The sequence below is a fragment of the Dipteris shenzhenensis genome, chromosome 5 (assembly GCF_047967505.1).
Source record: "Dipteris shenzhenensis isolate YYH24624 ecotype China chromosome 5, Dip_SZ_1.0, whole genome shotgun sequence".
Lineage (NCBI taxonomy): Eukaryota > Viridiplantae > Streptophyta > Polypodiopsida > Gleicheniales > Dipteridaceae > Dipteris > Dipteris shenzhenensis.
The window spans coordinates 18,051,596-18,071,669 of record NC_141600.1 but is presented as its reverse complement, the minus strand read 5'-3'; the positions used below and the strand labels follow the sequence as shown (position 1 = coordinate 18,071,669).

General features: G+C 42.8%; 1 protein-coding gene across 3 annotated transcripts in view; it reads right to left on the bottom strand.

The window, feature by feature from the left end:
* Positions 1–2,882, bottom strand: part of LOC147901701 (protein REVERSION-TO-ETHYLENE SENSITIVITY1-like) — a 29,661-nt gene extending 26,779 nt beyond the window's left edge. The window contains exon 1 of one of the 3 annotated variants that reach the window (XM_087374783.1): positions 1,929–2,882. The gene's annotated coding sequence lies outside the window, so the exon portion shown is untranslated. Of the gene's footprint in view, positions 1–1,576; positions 1,642–1,928 lie in introns of those variants that run through there. The other 2 variants (XM_087374781.1, XM_087374782.1) reach the window with 2 other exon arrangements.
* Between the last annotated feature and the right edge of the window lie 17,192 nt (positions 2,883–20,074).

Sequence of the window (20,074 nt, the reverse complement as noted above, 5' to 3'; positions counted from 1 at the left end):
ATTCTGAGCTTGAGTACCTTCACCCTGGAAACACCAGGAGAATAGACATGCAACTCCTGTATCAGCCTCGAAGCTCCACCTTAAGCCTATAAGTCACATACCACTGCAAACCTATGGCTTTCCTGTATTAGACAACCGTCTGGCCGACACTTGACAACCGTATCTTCACGCATATGCCAGGTCTACTTTCCACCTCTGATAACCTCAACTCCAGGCTATAATTACCAACCCAGGCCACCTTTAACTGCTACTACCAGTTGGGCCACATCTAAGTGAGTCACAAGGTAATATTTGTACAAATCATGATGATGGATGGATGCCTTGCCCGCAGTAGACAAATTCTTGGCCACAATTGGCCCCCGTAACCCCATGAGCATGCATACCAGGCTCACTTTCCACCTCTGAGCTCCAGGCCATACTTTAAAATATAAGGCCTATTTAGCACACTCGGCAAGTCCCTTGCAATTATGTTGACACATTTCTCAGCCAAGGACACCAGGATGTAGGTAGAATATGCATACTAGGCCCTTTGCATATGCAACCAATTTAAGGTGAATTCCATAGCCATGAAGGGAGATATGTTCTTCCCTCCTCCAAGCATGTATGCTTTTGTAATATAATCTCTGGTTGGGTTTACACTGTTTGCTCTGGCTTATGCAAAGATTGTAGAACCAAGGGCCCTGGCTGGATTTTTGGCTAACTACTTAATAGAGAAGAATCTTTTTGGCAGAAAGAATTCCTACATAAGCAAGAATACTTTCACAGAATTGTACAGGATTCTTTTTTTTGTGTACCACAAGCAGTAGATTAGATGCAGCACTTTTTTGTATTAAGCTAACTGCCTTAAATTTAAATTCCCCGATCGTATTTGATGCTGAAGACCGTTTTGAATCCTGCCTTGATTTGAGCTTCTCGGACTTAACATTCTTCATGCATTTGGAAGCATAACCACTCCAATGAAAATCAAAATTGAGGATTATATGTTCTTAATTTTCACTTTCCTGTAACTGCACTGTGTCCTGAGCCTCACAGAGCACTCCCTACGATGTTTCAACTCAAAATATACACTTTTACTGAACTGTACATGATTTGGTTTTTTGTACCCCACAAGCAGTAGATTAGATGCAGCACTTTTTGTATATAAAGCTACTGCATCAACAACTGCCTTAACTCGAATTCCCTGTCGTACTTGATGCTGAAGACCATTTTGAATCACGCCTTGATTTGAGCTTCTCGGACTTAACATTCTTCATGCCTTTAAAAGCACTAAGCACTTCAATGAATAGCCCCCTAACCTCAAAAGCTTCTATTTTTTCATCCGGTCAAGATTTAGTAAATCACAACGTGTTGAAAGGAATAACTCTAAAGTCGTCAAAGATTTCATGAAGGTCACCCGCAAAGGAAGGAGCACTTACAGACGACTTACAAAGCAGTAGAAGCTTATACCAAGACAAAAAGCATGCTTCAATATCAAATTTTGGGGAGAGCCTAACTGTCACGGTTCAGGCACAAAATAAAAACAGGAGAGCTGTACTTGCATAGTGCAAAAAGTTGCAAACAAATGAACGGGTCCCACAGCAAGCGTCAAGGCACGGGTATCTGTTTCACGGATCCTGCAAAACGAGAAGTGGCCAGACGAAGACCAGAAATGACTCTGTTTCCAGATGACAAGAAAACGCTGTTAAAGCGCCTAGGAACACGCTGGGAACGAGATCAAGCGAAAGGACTGGCACCGTGCAAATACTTTTTCGAAGCTGCTGTTAGGACTCCGGGGCCAAAGCGGTAAAAAGTATCTAAGATTCGAAATTCTGAATCTCTTCATTTTATAGAAGATCTGGATCAAGTAAAAAATCGCAGCATTTGTCAAGCAAACTTTGTTGAAGAAACGATCCATAGGAATGGCGTAGTTTTGAGGAAAGGTTTCTTACGATCTCGCAGTCCTATACGGTCCGGCGATCCAAGACGCACGACTGCCCACCAAAACAGCTGCAGCTAGAGTTGGGTCCGTGGCAAGCGGATGGAAGTGCTTGATCTTGCAATTGGGCAAAGAGTGAAACAGCTAAGTGCTGCAGCGCTGAGGTTCGGAAATGTGGGAAGGTGTCGCCCAACAACAGGGAAAGAGGACTGCATCCAGAGGCAGGGAGGCAGCCGGGGCATCATCACCACAGGGAAGGACCCAACAAGGGACAGTTGGAATTGGGATGAGAGGAGATGGCAAGAACTGGTAGGGTCCTTGGAGAGCGGAGGGATCATGATGGGAGGAGGGCAGGGGGGGTGAACATGGGAGAAAGGAGAGATTGTGGGAATTGTTTAAGGTGGGTCGACCGAGTCAAGGGGGTGCTTCAAGGAGGAAAGGAACGAGGTGCATGAACGGGGAGAGGGATGATGGTAGAAGAGGGTGCTGGATGATGAGCTCCGGTTGCTGCTGGCATCGATAATTGTGCATAGATGGTGCGTTGATGGTGGTGTTTTGGTCCGTGTGTGACAGACAGAGTGTGAGAGAGATTCTTTCTCAGATATTGAAAGGCTCTCTGAGCATGTCCCAAATCCCTCAACGCCAAGAAATGTTCCCGATGCCATCGATGAATGCATTTGTTACTCCGATCCGTTCCGACTCTTCTGAATTTTTCATTCCAAAAACCTGGCTCTCCGGAAAAGAGAGAGAGAGAACAGAGAGCCATTCTCGCTCAAAACCAAGAGTTGTTCCCGATGCCATCGATGAATGAATGAATGAATTCTTCCTCCGAAACCACTGAGAGTTATGACTCTAATCTTCGACATCGAATTGCTCTCATCCTTTGGCTTTCCGAGAGAGAGAGAGAGAGAGAGAGAGAGAGGCCTTGTTCCCAATGCCATAGATGAATGAATTCCTCCAAAAACCAGTCTGAAATCTGAATTGCTTTTATCCAAAAACCTGAACACAGAGAGTTGTTCCATCGATGAATGAATGAATTCCTCCTTTTCCCCGTTCCGAAGAGATGATGATCCAAAAATCCGCTTTTGAACCAATGAATTCTTCAGACGGCCACACGGTTCTATGCATTTCTTCACCCAAAAACTGGCTTTTCCCGAAGACAGCCAAAAGCCCAGCAACAGACGTGACTGTATCTTCTTCCAAACACCGCTTTTCCCAAACAGAAAAAGAAGAGTGACGGGACTTTGCATCTTTTTCAAAAGCCGGCTCTTTTGCACAGAAAGAGAGCTTGAATCCTGATCCCAAGAGAGAGAAAGGTCTAGCCAAATGCATGACAAAACCCACTGGGTTTAAGCCCACCCCAAGATAGAGAAAACTAGTCATGTTGCCTATCGGATGCTATTGGAGTTACGGTCACATGGTTGCCGGAAGTTGGCTGAACCTTATCGGATTCACGGCACATGATCCGATATGACACCGGCAAGTAAGCACATGTTTGCCGGATCCCACCGGGATATCTTATCGGATTTACGTGCACATGTCCGGGTAGAACCTTATGCAATGCAAGCTCTTAGTGTTCCCTTCACACACACCTAGAACTCTTTAGCCATAGGAGAAAAATAATGTTTCAATTGATACAAAACCATAAACCATAATCTACATGAAAGGAAACAAAACCTTATAGTATATAGTACAAACACACTTACAATTTGAATAGCTCCACTTATACAACAAATCTAATGACCTTTGGGGAATTGAACCTTAACACAAGGATGTCTACCATGAGGGCCTTGCCTACCTAAGCTACAAAACAAGCAAACAAGCAGATATGCTAACCACATGCAAAACACTCCTTAGGTAGGCCACACACACAACAAAGGACCACACACATGACCATGCAAATTTCTTTTTAAAAAAGTAAGAAAACATACCACAAGTGAATGCAACAAAAAAAATGCACAAGTAGACAACATAGGCAATTGACATGTAAAGCAGACAACTACTAACCTCGATCAATCGAAGGCATCATCACAACTCCAACCTATATGAAGATGATAAATACATTTTCAAATCAATTAACTTTAGTAATCATCAGTCATACTACCACCCCTGAAGCCCTAGAGATGAAACCTCTAAATAGAGCTCCTCGCATTCGAGTTCCTACATCCATACACATTCCACGTACCTCTCATGCACCCTCCCTATCATTTGGATGTGGACCTTCACAATTCATTGGATCAACCTCCCCACGCTTGGTTACAAAGTTATGTAACACACAACAAGCTACTGCGATGCGAGGTGCTAAACAAATGTGGGCGTTAACCTCCCTAAGAATACGGCACCTATTTTTCAACATGCCGAATGCATTCTCTATGACAACTCTACCCTTGCTAACATGTCAATCAAACAATATCTTCTCCTCATGGTACAACCCACCTCTCGTCCTAAAAGCCTTTAGCACAAATGCTTCTGCCTTGTAGGCTGAATCTGCTTCGATGTAAGGTTGAATAATTTCACCCTATATTTGGAGCATTGGCTCTTGCAGCACCTCTTTTCTAAAGCCAACTTATTGTAACAAAGTGGAGATAGGCTGTGAACACAAGTGAGCAAGAGTGCACACACAAGAAAGCTCCAATAGAAATGTTGAAATGAAACAATACAAGTACTTGGTATATATAGTACCCAAGTACTACTGGTCAATCATAGGGTTGACTTTATGCCTACAACACCATATCTTTGTAATCTCTTACGAATTCCCCCTCAAAGATATGGCTGAAAGTACCCTGGAAACATCTCAGGTGTACCCTGCAGTACCTAAAGTACCATGGTTGCACAAATTCATCCAGATGGATATGCAACCTATGGGAGTACATGAAAACAATGTCATCATGAATCACTTCACAACCCCCCTTGACATTGTGAGAATGTCTCTGATCCCCAAGCCATGTCGATGTTGTAAGAAAAGATCTATTGACAGGGCTTTGGTGAAGATATCCACCACATTGTCCTCAAATGGACAATAGATGAGATCAGTGAAGCCATCAGAAATACAATCCCGTACATAATGATAATGATTTTCAATGTGTTTCATGCGAGCATGAAAGACAGGATCGTTGGCTATGGCAATGCAACTCTGGCTGTCACAGAAGATAGAGTTTGCTTCACCATCCTGTGTATGATGCAAGTCATGCAAAAGCTTCCTTAACCACATTAACTCCGTAGTGGCTGAATTTGCAGCTTTGTACTCTGCTTCACTGGAGAAAAGAGAGACTCGCTCTTGCTTCTTACTGATCCATGACATATAGGCTGAACCCAATGAGAAGCAATAGCCAGTAGTGGACCATCTGTTGTCAATGTTCCCTGACCAATCTGAGTCGGTGAAACCACTTAGCTTTAGATCACAAACTGAAGCATAGTGCAAGCCAAGAGAGAGAGTGCCATGGACATATCTGAGAACCCTCTTTGCTGCATTCCAATGTGTGATTGTGGGACAATGCATGAGCTGGCTCAAAAGCCCTGTGGCGTAGGCAATATCAGGCCATGTGGAGCATAGATACATCAAATTGCCAACCAACTGCCTGTACAAAGTGCCATCAAACTTTTCAGCAGTATCATTCTTACTCAGCTTGAGTCCCTTTTCCAATGGAGTAGCCATAGGCTTACAGTTCTCCATTTTAAACTTCTGCAACAACCCCTTCGAATACTTTGTCTGTGACATAGAAATCCCATCATGGGTCTGCCAAAATTCAATGCCAAGACAATAGTGCAATAGGCTCAAATCTATCACGTCAAAGTTGTGACATAAAGCGGACTGCATTGCTGTAATTTGCTGCAAATCACTGCCAATGAGTATGATGTCATCCACATATAGTACCAACATGACCAATTCTGATTTTTGCTGCAGAACATACAGATTTGGCTCTATATGAGTGTTGACGAAGCCTTAGGACAACAAAAACTAATGTATCTTCTGATACCATGCACGAGGTGCTTGCTTCAGCCCATATAGAGCCTTCCTGAGCTTGCATACCTTGTGCTCTTGTCCCTTCACCTCAAAACCTTGGGGCTGATGTACATAGACCTCCTCTTTAAGATCTCCATTGAGGAACGCAGTCTTGACATCCATCTAGTACACTGACCAACCATAAAACGTAGCAAGAGAGATGACAGAATGAATGGTGGTCATCTTGGCCACTGGAGCAAATGTCTCCTCATAATCTATCCCCTCCTCTTGTGCATATCCCTTGGCAACCAAATGGGCTTTGTATTTCTCAATTGTGCCATCTGAATGGTATTTCACCTTATAAATCCATTTCGTGCCAACCACATTTTTCCCAATGGGCGCATCAACCAAGTCCCATGTGGCATTCTTCTCAATGGATTTAATCTTAGCTTCCATACCTTTCTTCCATGTTGGATTATGATGAGCATCCTTGAAGCTCTGAGGCTCATTTGCAGCTTCCATCACTGAGGTCATCAAAGCAAAATTGACCTTTTTCTGATTTTTTTCAGTGCTGGCCCTGGTTTTCCCCAAAGTAGGCTGATCCTTAGCATCTTGAATGGTCAACCTTGCCCAACGTGGAATAGATTTCTCTGCTGTACCACTCGGAGCTCCATCAACATCTTTAGTGGTCTCACAACATTGATAATGCCTCCAAACATGAGGCTATGTATTCCCATTAATTGGCTGCAAATCTGAAACATTTGAGGGAGAGCCATCCTCAACATGTGGCAAGCCATCTGAACTATGAGAAGTATAAGGGGAAGCATCAGGAGACTCCGCCTCATCATCCTCAAACTGGATGATGTCCAAAGGGGTGTCATCGTATGGTGGCAAGCCTGCACTAGCGGGCTGCATGCACTCATTCTCAACAAAGAGAACATCTTTGTTGATTAATACCTTCCTGGTAGCGGGATTATAAAGCCTAAATCCCTTGCTTTTAGTGCTATACCCCACAAAAATGCATTCGTCACTTCATTGACCATTGTTCTCAGGGCAGCCCCACTCTCATTCGATGAGTTAGTTGGGCTTTTGTTGCAGGAAGAGGAGAGATGCTCAAATTTTGCCAAAGCCTCTCGTCAAGGTGAGCAAGTGCTTGCCATGGGTGGAAAGGGCAAATTTCAGAAAAAGTTTGAGCCAAAACACAACCATACAACTCAGCCCAAGGAGGGGAATGCAAGCAGTTTAAGCAAAAATCAGAAAAAGGGCAAATGCAATTATTGCAAAAAGCTAGGGCATTACATCGCAGAGTATCAAAAAAGGATTGCCAATGAAAAGAAGAGGCAAAGGGACAGCTCTAGCAGTAATTTTGTTGCCCCCACTGAAACTCGTGCTTCAGATGCAGATGGTGAAGCTCATCTTGCCCAAGGTGATAGAGATTTTGTGTTTGCTACATTTAATGAGAAGACAGGTTTGGACATGTCCATCACAGGGCATTGTCCTACTTGTACAACAATAATATGACTCAGGGAATGCCAAAATTATAGCAACCAGCAAATGAAGTGTGTGAGGGGTGTGCACTTGGCAAATTGGATCGCTTGCCATTCAGTAAACAAGGCAAGAATTGGATCAAGGCAACTAGAGTGTTGTAGATAGTGCACAGTGATGTATGTGGCCTATTCCCACGCATAGAGGAGCAAGGTACTTTATGACCTTTATAGATGACTTCTCCAGGTTCACAGGCTTTTTCTCATGAAGGAAAAATCTAAGGTGTTCTATTGGTTTCAAGAGTTCAAAGCTATGGCTGAGAACCAAACCAATTCTAGAATTGGAACACTCAACTCAGATAGAGGGGGAGAGTACATGTCACATGCATTCGAAGGATTTTTGAAGCAGCATGGGATTAAACATCACTTGACATGCCCTTACACACCACAATCGAATCCACTCCCTAAGAGGAAGAATCGTACTCTCATGGAAATGACGAGATGCATGCGAAAATTCAAGAGAGTCTCAAAGGCTTTTTGGGGAGAAGCAGTTGTGATAGCCACTTATATTCAGAACATATGCCCTACCAAAGCTTTGGTTAATGTGACTCCATTTGAGGCTTTGTATGGTTTTAAGCTAAGTTAGTGATTTCAGAATTTTTGGCTCAGTGGCATATGCTTTGGTTCCAGATGCACATCGGACAAAGCTTGATGACAAGCTGGAGACACATGGAGCTGTTGGAACACACCCGAGAGAGACTGGAGCTAAAAAAGGTCAAGATCTGAGTAGAAACGCCCAAAAACAATCAAAAACTGCTCGAATCGCCATCTAACAAGTCGTACAGGCTCAAAATCAAGTTTCGACAAGTCGTATGGACTCGCAGCACTGTCGCGCAATTGTACGAATAGATCCGTACGAACTATATGGACAAAAAAATAGAATTTTTTTCCCCCGCCTGAAATGGTGTGGGACAAGCTTGTTTGTATGCGGGCAGCTCTGAAATTTCAAAAAATGTCAAAATCGGACCTCAAAAGGTCAAAAAACAATCGTTGGACTGTTGCTACCTCAAGCAAAAGCTAGAGAGCTAAATGTGAGAACCAGAAATGCACACTGGAGCACCAAGCTTGCGGGAGTTTAGAAGCAAGCACGGGAATGGGCTTTAGAGATGGAAGCGCTATGATACCAAATGTAGGAACAATGTGAAGACAGGTTGTGAACACAAGTGAGCAAGAGTGCACACACAAGAAAGCTCGAATAGAAATGTTCAAATGAAACAACACAAGTACTTGGTATATATAGTATCCAAGTCCTACTAGTCAACCATAGGGTTGACTTTATGCCTACAACACCATATCTTTGTAATCTCTTACATTTATCATACACAGTTGATTGTTTGAAATGTGTTGAATCATGTACACCACTAGGAGCATTGCATACAACACTCCAAAATATTTTCCTTGAGTCGACTATGCCTTATAGCAGTACACTTGGAAAACCATGCCTATTTACGTAGTGTGAAGGTGTGTCATATTCATCGGGAAGCTGATGTATTTGAATGTGTGATCCATCTATTGCACCACACATGTTGGGCAAAGATGTTATAGCTTCAAACTCAAATATAATTCTACGTAGGCAAATACCTGATGGAATGGTAATGCCATGCTTCACCAACATTCATTTGGAACATAGAATGTTCACTGTGGCTTCCATATATTTTCTTATTGTGCTGCATCCTAAGGCAAATATTTCAGCAATCATGCTTGTAGAGTGTCCATGCGCAACGTGCGCTCTATTTGAGACTTTAACAAATGAAAACTATCATATCCCATGCGATAAAATGTTTGGTATCTATGCTAGTTTTCTAACATTTCTTCATGCTACAAGCCTAAATGTAATCATTGACACAATGTTACTTGCCTCGGAAACACCCACCACACCCCACAGTTAGGTGAATCTAGTGCACCCATGAGAAGGAAAACATCCATATTAAAGAAATAAAGTATTCTAAAGTATTGCGGTCTTCACCTTTGCTGATCTTGCTCGTCCCATACTAGTTGAACAAACTCAACATGAACACAACTGCCTCGTCGTCCATCGTATATGAGAAACAATTGCATTATAAACAGTCTCTGAACCATCTCTCTCTCCACTAGCTCCCTCATCCCTCAATCATGCATACCACATAGTACATTTAAAAGACATTGTACATGTTTACTTATTATTAAAGTGATTACTTGCATATTACTGCAAGGGAGGTTTACACATCAATTCCGTAATATGCAATTGAACTATTGCCATAATTTCCATTCTTTTTGTCTCCTCTTCTTGTTTGATTTTGGAGAGCCTTTCTTCGAGGTCATTCCTTCTTCCGTCTAGTTGTTCCATATAGTAGAACACATTGACTTAAAACCCTCTTCCATTGCACGGGAGGATGCAAGTTTAGGATTTTCTTTTTTCACTTGCTTTTTGGCTCCTTCAATTTTTGGCCCTTCAAACCATTGTCTTCTTTGTCCTTGTCCTTCCCCTTGTCTTGAGACGTGCTCTCCATGACCACGTCATCGTCTAGTATGTCCTCAGGTAAAGGATTTTGTCCTATATCAGTGTTAACTACAAATGGAACTCCAGCCTCCTTAGGTGTGCTACCTAAGATAGCGTCTAAAGCCTCATAGAAAGTTTATGGCATTGAACCGATTTCATCTACAAGTTTCTTCTCCTTTTTGTATTGTTTTTTGAGTGTGTCTACTTTATTTCTAGCCTAATCAATATTGTAATTTCCTTGAATTTCACGATTGAGAGAAAATGTGAGATTCTCCCAATCTTTTTCCTTAAGACCCCCCCTCTTAACATGCTCATATACCTCCCCATAGCATGTAAGACACTCATACTATTGTCATCCCAATCCACTCTACCACGTTTTTCTGCTTGGGTTGTGCAAGAAGAATTTGGTGTTTCTACACAATCCCTCTTTTTCATGGAGCTATCTTGGAAGCAATTGGGGTTTCTACACGAGCTCTCTTTTTGGTGGAGCGATCAATGATGGAGTAGAAGAAAGAAGTGGAAGAAAGCAACAATGCAGTGGCTGATGGAGTGAAAGAAAGCAAGGAGCAAAGACGAGGAGCCTCCGACCAGCCTCCATTTATAAAGAGGTGGAGGCCTCCTCGTATTGCAGGTTGGGAGTCCGAGAGAAGCCTTTTGATTGGTTATTTGTTGGAAGACTTGCCTTACCTACCTTTGTAGTTGGATATGCACCATCAGGGAACGGTTGAGCTTCTGACTTGAGCCACCTTGCAACGTCCGCATTTAACCATCGGAAGGGCTCATAGTTAGAGGAAAATCAAGGCATGTGCCCAGGGTGAGCAAAAAGCCGAGCAACAACACAATCAGAGACGTGAGTGTATCTTCTTCCAAACACTAGCAAAAGAAGACAGACAATACTTTGCATCTTTTCCAAAAGCCGGCTCTTTTGCATAGAAAGAGAGCTTGACTCTTGATCCTTGTGAGAGCCATGAATCCATGTAAGAGCCATGAATCTTACCTCCTTTTCCCTAAGAGAGAGAAAGGTCCAACCAAATGCAAAGATAGATGTTGATCAATAATGCTAGATGTGAACCAAAACGAGTTATGTGCTCTAATGATGTGAACTAGAGGTATTATTTCACTACCGTGAGGATGTTTTTCATGCATCTAGAGAGTGTGATGCAATGAGTCCCAAAAATGCTACAATTAAAAGAAGAGATATGCAAAACTTGTAAAGTTCATATTTCTCATTCCAATTCTTCAAATGCTTACTTTAATAAGTAATGATCAGCCCCATACATAATGAAGGGCATGGCAACAAGATCACAACATGATTTAGACAGTCTCTTTTGAAGATCTACAATCATAGCAAGTAATTGACAATAAACTTCAAAAATGTGCTTAGGGGCATATCCAATATGCATTATTCTTTTTAATTGTCTCATTCTTTTATGACGTATCTTTATTAGGACATGTTAGTATGTTGGAATGCAACTATCGTTTTTCCAAATGTGAGTAAATCTTGTTTTGTAAATAATATTTCATGATCATCATAGCAAGTTAATTCAAAATATATGGCCTTGTATTGTATAAATTAAATTCATGTTATTCCCAATATTTCCCTGACACAATGATGCCTTATCAATGTGGGGGTTAAAGGCCACTGTGCCTTAACACCAGTTATGTACAATACTCAAAACACATATATATATGGATGACATAGAAGATTAGGGTGTTCGGCACCCACCAAAACTTGTGTAGCTCTCTCTCTCTCTCCTGTTCCGCTTCCGTTGTTGAGATCTCTCAACTAGTATGAAAGCATGGGTATTCTAGAGCTAAGTCCGGGTGTGTGCCTAAAGCCTGAAGTCTGCTGTTGCAGCTCTGTGGGAGGAAGGAGAGCTTCATTGGGTAACTTTATCTGCATCCTAGTGTGCAGAAACCTTTGGAAAGTTCTCCGAGTGGTTTTTGCAAGCCTGCAGGTGGTTTTGGAGCAAAAAAGACGTTTTTAAATTATTCCACTATTCCTTTTGACGAACTGAGAGTCTAAAATAATCTGTAGAGGCAACCATTTTCTGCTTTTGGTGTCCATTGCACTTCGGGAGTTCGAAAACCCCTTCATTCTTTAATTTGGGATCATTTTGTTGGATTTCTGAGTTACCGTCTCTACTTCAACGTTTTTCTGCCAGTGTGTTGGAACTCAAGTTTAAAGCAATAGCAACCATTCACAGATCTGTCAATTTTGATGGACTCAGGAGGTCCTTAAACTTATGTGTTGCTCATCATTTGCACTCCAGTGGTGTTTACAAACAAGTCTATTTGCAAAAATGTTTTTTGGTCCGTGTGTTGGACCCGGTGATTGGAACCATGGTTTTCTAAACCGTATATTCCATTGCAATCCAGAGGCCCAAAAACCCCTATTTGTCAACTCTTGCGCGATTCCATGGAGATTTGGAGAAGCTCCGTCTCTCTGAGATGCTCTTTGTCAAAAATCCATTCAAAGGTTCAAACCTTTTATTTTTTGATTATAGGTCAATTGCAAGGATTGACTTCCCATTTCCCATTCATCGGTTGGGATTTTGGAGTTCCAATAGAAAAGAGATATTTGCAAATTTTCTTGCTGAGTCTGATTATGCAAGCAGTGACGCCCATGTTTTGAGTCATCTTAGGTCCTATTTCCAGTAGTAGTCATTTCTGTGGGGCCGTGATTTTTGGGATATACCTTATCCATATCATTTTGCTTGCAGTAGTCTGAGCCGTGTGTACTCATGATTTGTGGTTTGTATTGGATTGCAATGGATGCTTTACATGCCATTTGGATGTATTGCAATCCTTGTTGGATGCACTGATAGGCCCAGATTGACTTATGGGATTCTTTATTTTGATGGACGTTTAGCAGGCAGATACTATTTCATAGTGAGGGACAGCTTGGACACATTGTAGTTGATGCATTCATGGTGCTATGCTCTCTTCGATGAGACATTATTTATGCATATTCCTAGGATTGGATTTTGGATTCTAGTGCTTCATTCCATGTTACTTCCCATAGGGAATGGTTCTCCACTTATGACAGTGGAAAGACAGGTTGTGTGCATTTTGGAGATAACTATGCATTTGAAATAGTGGGAGTAGGTGACATAAAGTTTTCTTTTGCAAATGGGTTTGCATTTGTTTTGAAAAATGTGAAACATGTGCCTAAGTTGACCAAGAGTCTTATGTAGGTTAGGTAGATGATGCTGGTTTTTAGACCACCTTTGGCTTTTAGAGTTTGAAAATTCAGAAGGGCTCTATGGTTTTGGCAAAGGGTGCCAAGTGTGGCACATTGTATCCCTTACATGTATCAGGGGTGTTTGATCATGTTGTTTGCAATAACCAAGCAACCAAGTACTTCTTTGTGGCATTGCCGGTTGGGGCACATGAGCCAAAATGGAATGAAACTCTTATATCGTTTGGGTTAGGTACCGCATTTGAGTTTTTTTTACTTTGAATTTTGTCAGCGTTGTTTCTATGGGAAGCAGACTAGATCAACCCATAAAAGAAGGGAAAAGAAAGAGCTTGAAAAGCTTGATTTGGTGCATTTGGATGTATGTGGTCCCATGCCAACACAGTCATTAGGCGGGGCTGAATACTATGTGACATTCATTGATGATGCAACTAGGAAAGTGTGGGCTTACGCTATAGCTCAAAAGAGCGATGTGTTCCATGTATTTTAGAAATGGCTAGCTTTGGTTGAAAATCAGTCAAGTAGAATGCTTAAATGCCTGCGGAGTGACAATGGTGGAGAATATCTCTCTCATGACGTTCAGCAAATGAACCACACCATTTAGGAAAGGTTGCAATGTATGCTTTCCAATGCAAGTCTATCTAGTGTTTTTTGGGTTGAGGCAATAAAGACTACAGTGCATGTGATCAATAGGTCACCTAGTAAGAGTTTGGATGGTAGTATTCCTAAAGAGGCATGGAATGGCAAGAAGCCCTCTTACTGTCATTTGCGTATATTTGGGTGTGAGGCATATGCACGCGTGCCAAAAGAGCTTTGGAAGAAGCTAGATCACAAGTCTACGAAATGCATCTTTCTGGGTTATGGTGAAAGTGGAGAGATGGGCTATCGTCTTTGGGATCCAGAAGCAAAGAAAATCATATGAAGCCATGATGTGGTCTTCAATGAGAAGAAGATGCATAAGACACCCATGAGGGATGTGGAAATGAGGAGAATCACTTTCCATGATGTGAATCCACCCGCATATGTTGATAGACAAAAAGCTGTCCATGCACTGAAATGTGTAGGAAATGGTGCCACCAAGTACTCCCATAGGTACACAATCAAGGACAAATGATGGATCATCTATTGGTGGAAATGATGAGCCAAATGTGGCTGATATTTATGCAGGTAGTATAACAAGCTAAAATGCCCTTGAGAAGATCATCTAGAGTGTCTAGACTGCCTCAGAAATTTGTTCCAGGGGTAGACTATGTGATGCTTACTTATGGCGGGGAGCCTTCTTGCTATGGGGAGGCTATGATGTGCGAGGACCAGTGCAAGTAGCAAAGGTTGTGGTCATCATGAAACTAAGTGTTGGGCATATTTGATACGAGTTTACCGACTTTGGAACATCATCAGAAAGGTCCTTAAGGACATTGCTCAAAAGAAGGATGCCAAACTACACCCCCCTTAAAGAAATAGCATGGCGACTACAAGAACTGGAAGAAGTTGAAGGTGATGTGCAAGCTCTCCAACTGTTGACATTTGTCATGGCATTCTTGTTTGCCTTGATGAGAACAACCTCATGCAATGCCATGTCTCTAACCCTCGCATGTAAGATGGATGCAATATCATGCCTCGACCAATAAGGGTTGATCCTTTTAAGATTGTCTATGAGCTATTCTATGCTAAAGATTCTTCCTGTATAGCGTTTCACAATACACCAGTCACACCCTACCCTGCCTATGTGTGCTTTGTGGATGTATCTTCACTTGATTTTCACTTCAAGCTACCTCTTTCCATCATTTGCCAATAGATAAGCCTCATTTCGCCTCTCTCTTTTCCCTTTTCCAAGCATGGCTAACATTCCTGTGTTCTGTGGTCAAGAAAATCCAAATGAGTATCTTGTGGCCTTCAAGTGCTGTTGTGTTTCTCTCAACTTTCTTACTGAAGATAGATGGTTGTTGGTTCTTCCCACATTTCTAGATGGTTTGGCTCAAACTTGTGAACCATGCCAATTCTTTGGTAGGAAGGATTTGCATCCTAGGCAACATCATCCAGTGATGTCCATCCATCCGTTTTAGAAGTGGGGAATAGATTTTGTTCGAGCGGCCGTGCTCTTGGACTGTTTAATTGCCACGCAGGACAACGTCAAATTTTGAGCTGGAATGACTCAGCATGTGCTGGGCTACCTTGTAGCAGGAGCAAGTGATGAATTCCGCTTTAAGCTTAAATGGGAGAATCCAGAGACCATGGTGCGAGCACAAGAGATTGCTCAAAATTTTGATAAAGTTTAATCTAACCCCACTTCAAAGAAGATGGTTGTCCCTCTACAACCCCCTCAATTCTTGCAACAATAACCTGGGGGGTCCAACTCAGGGGCATACCCCCACCCCCCATCAGGGATGTATCCATGGCCTCCACCTGAAATGTATGGTCCTCCCTTAGATGCTTAAACTCAACAAGGTGTATATCCTCACCCTTCGCCTGGAAGATTTCCCTAGCCTCACCCATGAGCCCCCCTCCTTCCTACTCCCCCGGCCCCTCCTGCTAAAGAACCCAGAGTCAATGACCAAGCCAAGGCCCTAAACGATCTTCGGCTTAAGACGGTGGGCATCAAAAATCAAGCTAATCGCCCTCCAAGAGAATGTGCCAATGTTGTTTGTGCTACGAGTGCCACCAGAAGGGTCATTATCGCATGTCCCAATATTCCAAGGGTGAATCTTCTAAGTGGATCACGCACCGAGGATTCTGACGTAGAGGTCCTTGACATCGGGAAGAGAAGTCGTACCACCTCGGACCCCTCTCCAAACCGCGAACCAGGCCACCCTAGGAAGAAGGTGTCCTTCTCAGAGCCCTCAGATGCTGAGATGGTAGACCCACCAATAGAGAAGACTAAAATATTTCACAGGAGTAGGTGGTTGCCCTCAGATTTTCCTATTGGCTCAGGGCACAAGAAGACTATTCGGTCGTTCAAGACCTTGCTCATCAGTCTTTGAGCATCATGCTTCCTCAACTAATAGCATTAAGCCCTAAGGTGAGACGTGAGCTACAACAAGGGCTCTCAACAAGGAGGAGCAAGAAAAATGGAAAGGTATGAGAGATTTCTTCTATCTCTGAAGAAGTTGATCGACACCCTCATACAGTAGATGTATCATAGATAATTGCCGTATCAAAAGTGTGTGTGTTGATGGGGGAGCTGCATGTAATATCATGGTGCCCCGTATCATGAAGAAGTTGAATTTGAAATGCACAACACGTTCCTCCACTCAAATCAAGGTAGTAGATGGTAGACGACTCGCCACCCTGGGAGTCATTGAGGATTTGCCCATCACTATCAATGGGTTGACCACCACTGTCAATTTCTATGTAGTGGACATTGAAGATACATGCAGGAATTACCTAGCCATACTCGCGAGACCGTGGTTGAGAAAGAGTGATGCAGTCAGCTATTGGAAGATAGGACACATGTCTTTTGGTGCTTCAAAGGAGAAGATCCTAGTGCAACTAGGTGCCACTGAACCAGAAGAAGAAGAGAAGCAAGACAGTGATACTCTCTCATCCTTGGTGTCTGAATCAATGGAAGATTCAGACGGGGGGGAGGAGTTCGCAGAGGAAGAAGTTTACATGATGGGGGTGTCTCCGATCCCGCCACCCACGGAAAAGGTAACAGCTAGTCCTCAACAGCTTGAATCTATGCTTTCCCCAGACCTCACTTCGAGTGAGAAAGATGAGTTTCTAGAAATGTTCAAAGGTTTCCCTGGCCTCTTCGCCAACTACCTAACACCACCTTCACCATGTGACTGCCATAGAACACAAGATAGAGCTGAAGCCTGATACTAAGGCAGTGGCTCAAAAGTATTGGAGGTTAGGGCCCCTATAGACCGACGCTTTGCACTTAGAGTTGTGGAAGCTTGTACAAGCTGGGTTCATTATTCCGGTCCACAATACAGAATGGGTTTCACCAGTGGTAGTCACCCCAAAGAAAAACAAGAAGTGGTGGGTCTACATCGATTATAAGAAACTCAATGCAGCCACCAAGAGGGACCATCATCCTCTGCCATTTCAAGACCTCATTCTTGAGAAGGTAAGTGGTCATGAGATGTATACTTTCTGTGATGGTTACTCCGAGTTTTATCAAATTAGAATTGCTGAGGAGGATGTGCTTAAAACCACATTTGCCACACCCTGGGGGACGTTTGCATTCAAAGTAATGCCATTTGGCCTCACCAATGCTCCTGCTACGTTTCAAAGATTTATGCAGATGGTGTTTGCTCCTTATTTGGGGGTTTTCTTGGAGGTGTTTTTAGATGATTTTTGTATATTCTCGGCATGGAAGGAGCATGTCATGAAGGTTAGCTTGGCCTTCCAAAGGGTCAATGATGCAAATGGCAGCCTCAACCCTGATAAATGCACCATTGGAGCCACTCAAGGGAGGTTATTGGGACATATTGTCTCATCCGAGGGCATCAAGCTTGGCCGAGAAGGTAGAAGCTATCCTCAAGCTCTCCCCGCCAACAACCAAATGTCAGATACACTCATTTGTCAATCTAGCAGGATACTATCGCCGCTTCATTGATCAATATGTTTCTTTGACGCGACCCATGACTACGCTATTAAAAGATGGGGTTGATTTCTCTTGGGATGAGGATTGTGATCATGGGTTTGTACAAATCAAGAGTGCTCTGGCTTCAGAACCCATTCTATGCAATCCTAATTGGTCAAAGACTTTCTATATCAATCCTGGGTTTGGTGAGCACACTCTAGCGGGTATTCTTCTCCAGCAAGGGGAGGATCGGTTCATGTATCTTGTCCGATTTGCTTCTCGACTATTTCTCGAAAGTGAATGACGCTACTCTGAGGCTGACAAGCATGCCTTGTCTTTGGTGTTCTGCATTGAGAAATTCAAGCATTATGTGGTTGGAAAGTCCTTCATTATAATCTCTAGCAATGGTCTTGCAAAATAGGTTCTTCAATCACCAAATCCCATGGGCCGGTTGGCCAAATGGTTGGTAGTTCTACAAGAATATGATTTTTCTTTCAAAACTATAAAGGGGGGTTGTTCCAATTTGAAGAATGCTTTGATTGATTTAGAGGAGTGCCTCAATGTAACCCTTGTAGCGGCCATAAAAGTTGGGGATCCATGGTATGGTGGTATCTACAGGTTTCTGACCGCTTTCTCCTCTCCTCTGGAAAGTACTAGCTATGAGAGAAAGAAGATTCGAAGAGACAGTAGGCGCTACACTCTCTTTGATGGGGTGTTGTACCATCAAGGCATGGATGGTATACTAAGACGAGCCATTGATGCAGATGAAGTACCTAAGGTATTGAAGCATTATCATGATGGATTTTGTGGAGGCCAATATGTCGGTGACTATATAGCTAAGAAGATTTTACATGATGGGTAGTATTGGCCGACCTTGTTCAAGGATGTCATTATATATTGAAAAACTTGTGAACCATGCCAATTCTTTGGTAGGAAGGATTTACATCCTGGGCAACATCATCCAGTGATGTCCATCCATCCATTTTAGAAGTGGGGAATAGATTTTGTTGGACCCCTGCCCATGACTGCCCGCAAAAAGAAGTATCTTTTGGTAGCCACTCAGTATGTCACTAAGTGGGCTGAAGCTATCGCCCTCCCCGCTGCAAATGGTAAGGCAATTTCAAATTTCATATTTGAACATATCTGCACAAGGTTTGGGACACCCATGGAAATAGTATCTGACCATGGGAGTCCATTCTTAAATGAAGTAGTGGAGTTGCTCATGGATCGCATGGGTATTGATCATCGCACTTCTAGCATCTATTATCCAACATCCATGGGACAAACAGAGCGGACCAATGGCCGCCTTTGTAAATCCATGGGGAAAATGGCCATAGGGAATAGAAGCCAGTGGGATCAGAAGGTCACTGAAGCCGTGTGGGCTTACAACATCACCCATAAAACGTCTACAGAGATAGAAATTCTGGTTAGCACAAGAACATAGGATGATAGATAATGAACATGTAGAGGCCAGGTTGGTACAACTTGAGAAGTTAGATGAAACTCGACGCCTTGCACTACATCAAACAAAGATCCAAAAGAATCGACAAAAGGCCCACTTGGAGGCTAAGATTCGCAAGGGATGGGAAAGACACTTTGCTGAGGGGGATGTTGTGCTATGCTTTGATAATAGATTGGACCACCAAATGGATAAAAAGTTCCTTCCACTGTGGACTGGTCCATACAAAGTCATAAAGGAATGTAGCAATGCGTCTATACAAGTTCAAGAGTTGCATGAGCCATATGGCAAAAAGGTGATCAACAAGCGTTATCTCAAGCCCTTCTTTGTGCGTAATGGTCCCAGGCATGGAAATGTTGTGCATCCCTGCCTAGGGGGGGGAACTATTATGGATAAATTTGACCAAGGTAAAAGGCATAAATATGTGTGGGTGCTTGTATGTGTGGCAATAGTATAATAAAATATGGTGTGCATAGGGCCAAGGGTTGAGGTGGCAAGGCATGACCATGTGCCACTCTTCCATGTAAGAGGACCCATAAGGTGTGTTGTACATAATCCATTGTAGTAATATTATAAAATGTTAAGGTGGCATGGTTCCTCCATGTGCCACCCCTCCACCTAGGCAGTCCCATGCCTGCATGTAGTGAGACATGGCCCAAGGACCATGGGAGAAGTAATATAAAATAGGTGGAGATGGATATTATATTGGATTATTCCCTCCATGTAGGATAGGCCCATGTGGGGGGGGGGTGTAGATAGTCCAAGAATGCAAGTTAAATAATAGGGAAAGTAGGATGAGGTGGCAAGACTCCTTGTGCCAACCCTCCACTTGTCCTCCTAGATGTTTGAACGTATTATAAAATTGGGAAGAGACCAAGGGAGTATCTTATACTTGGGATATGAGATTTGATTTATGTGGAAAAATGAGGCCAATGGTTGTCTCACACAATTGAGAGTGCGTACCCACTTAGCCCACATGGGAGATTCCTCCACACACACCATGCATGTGG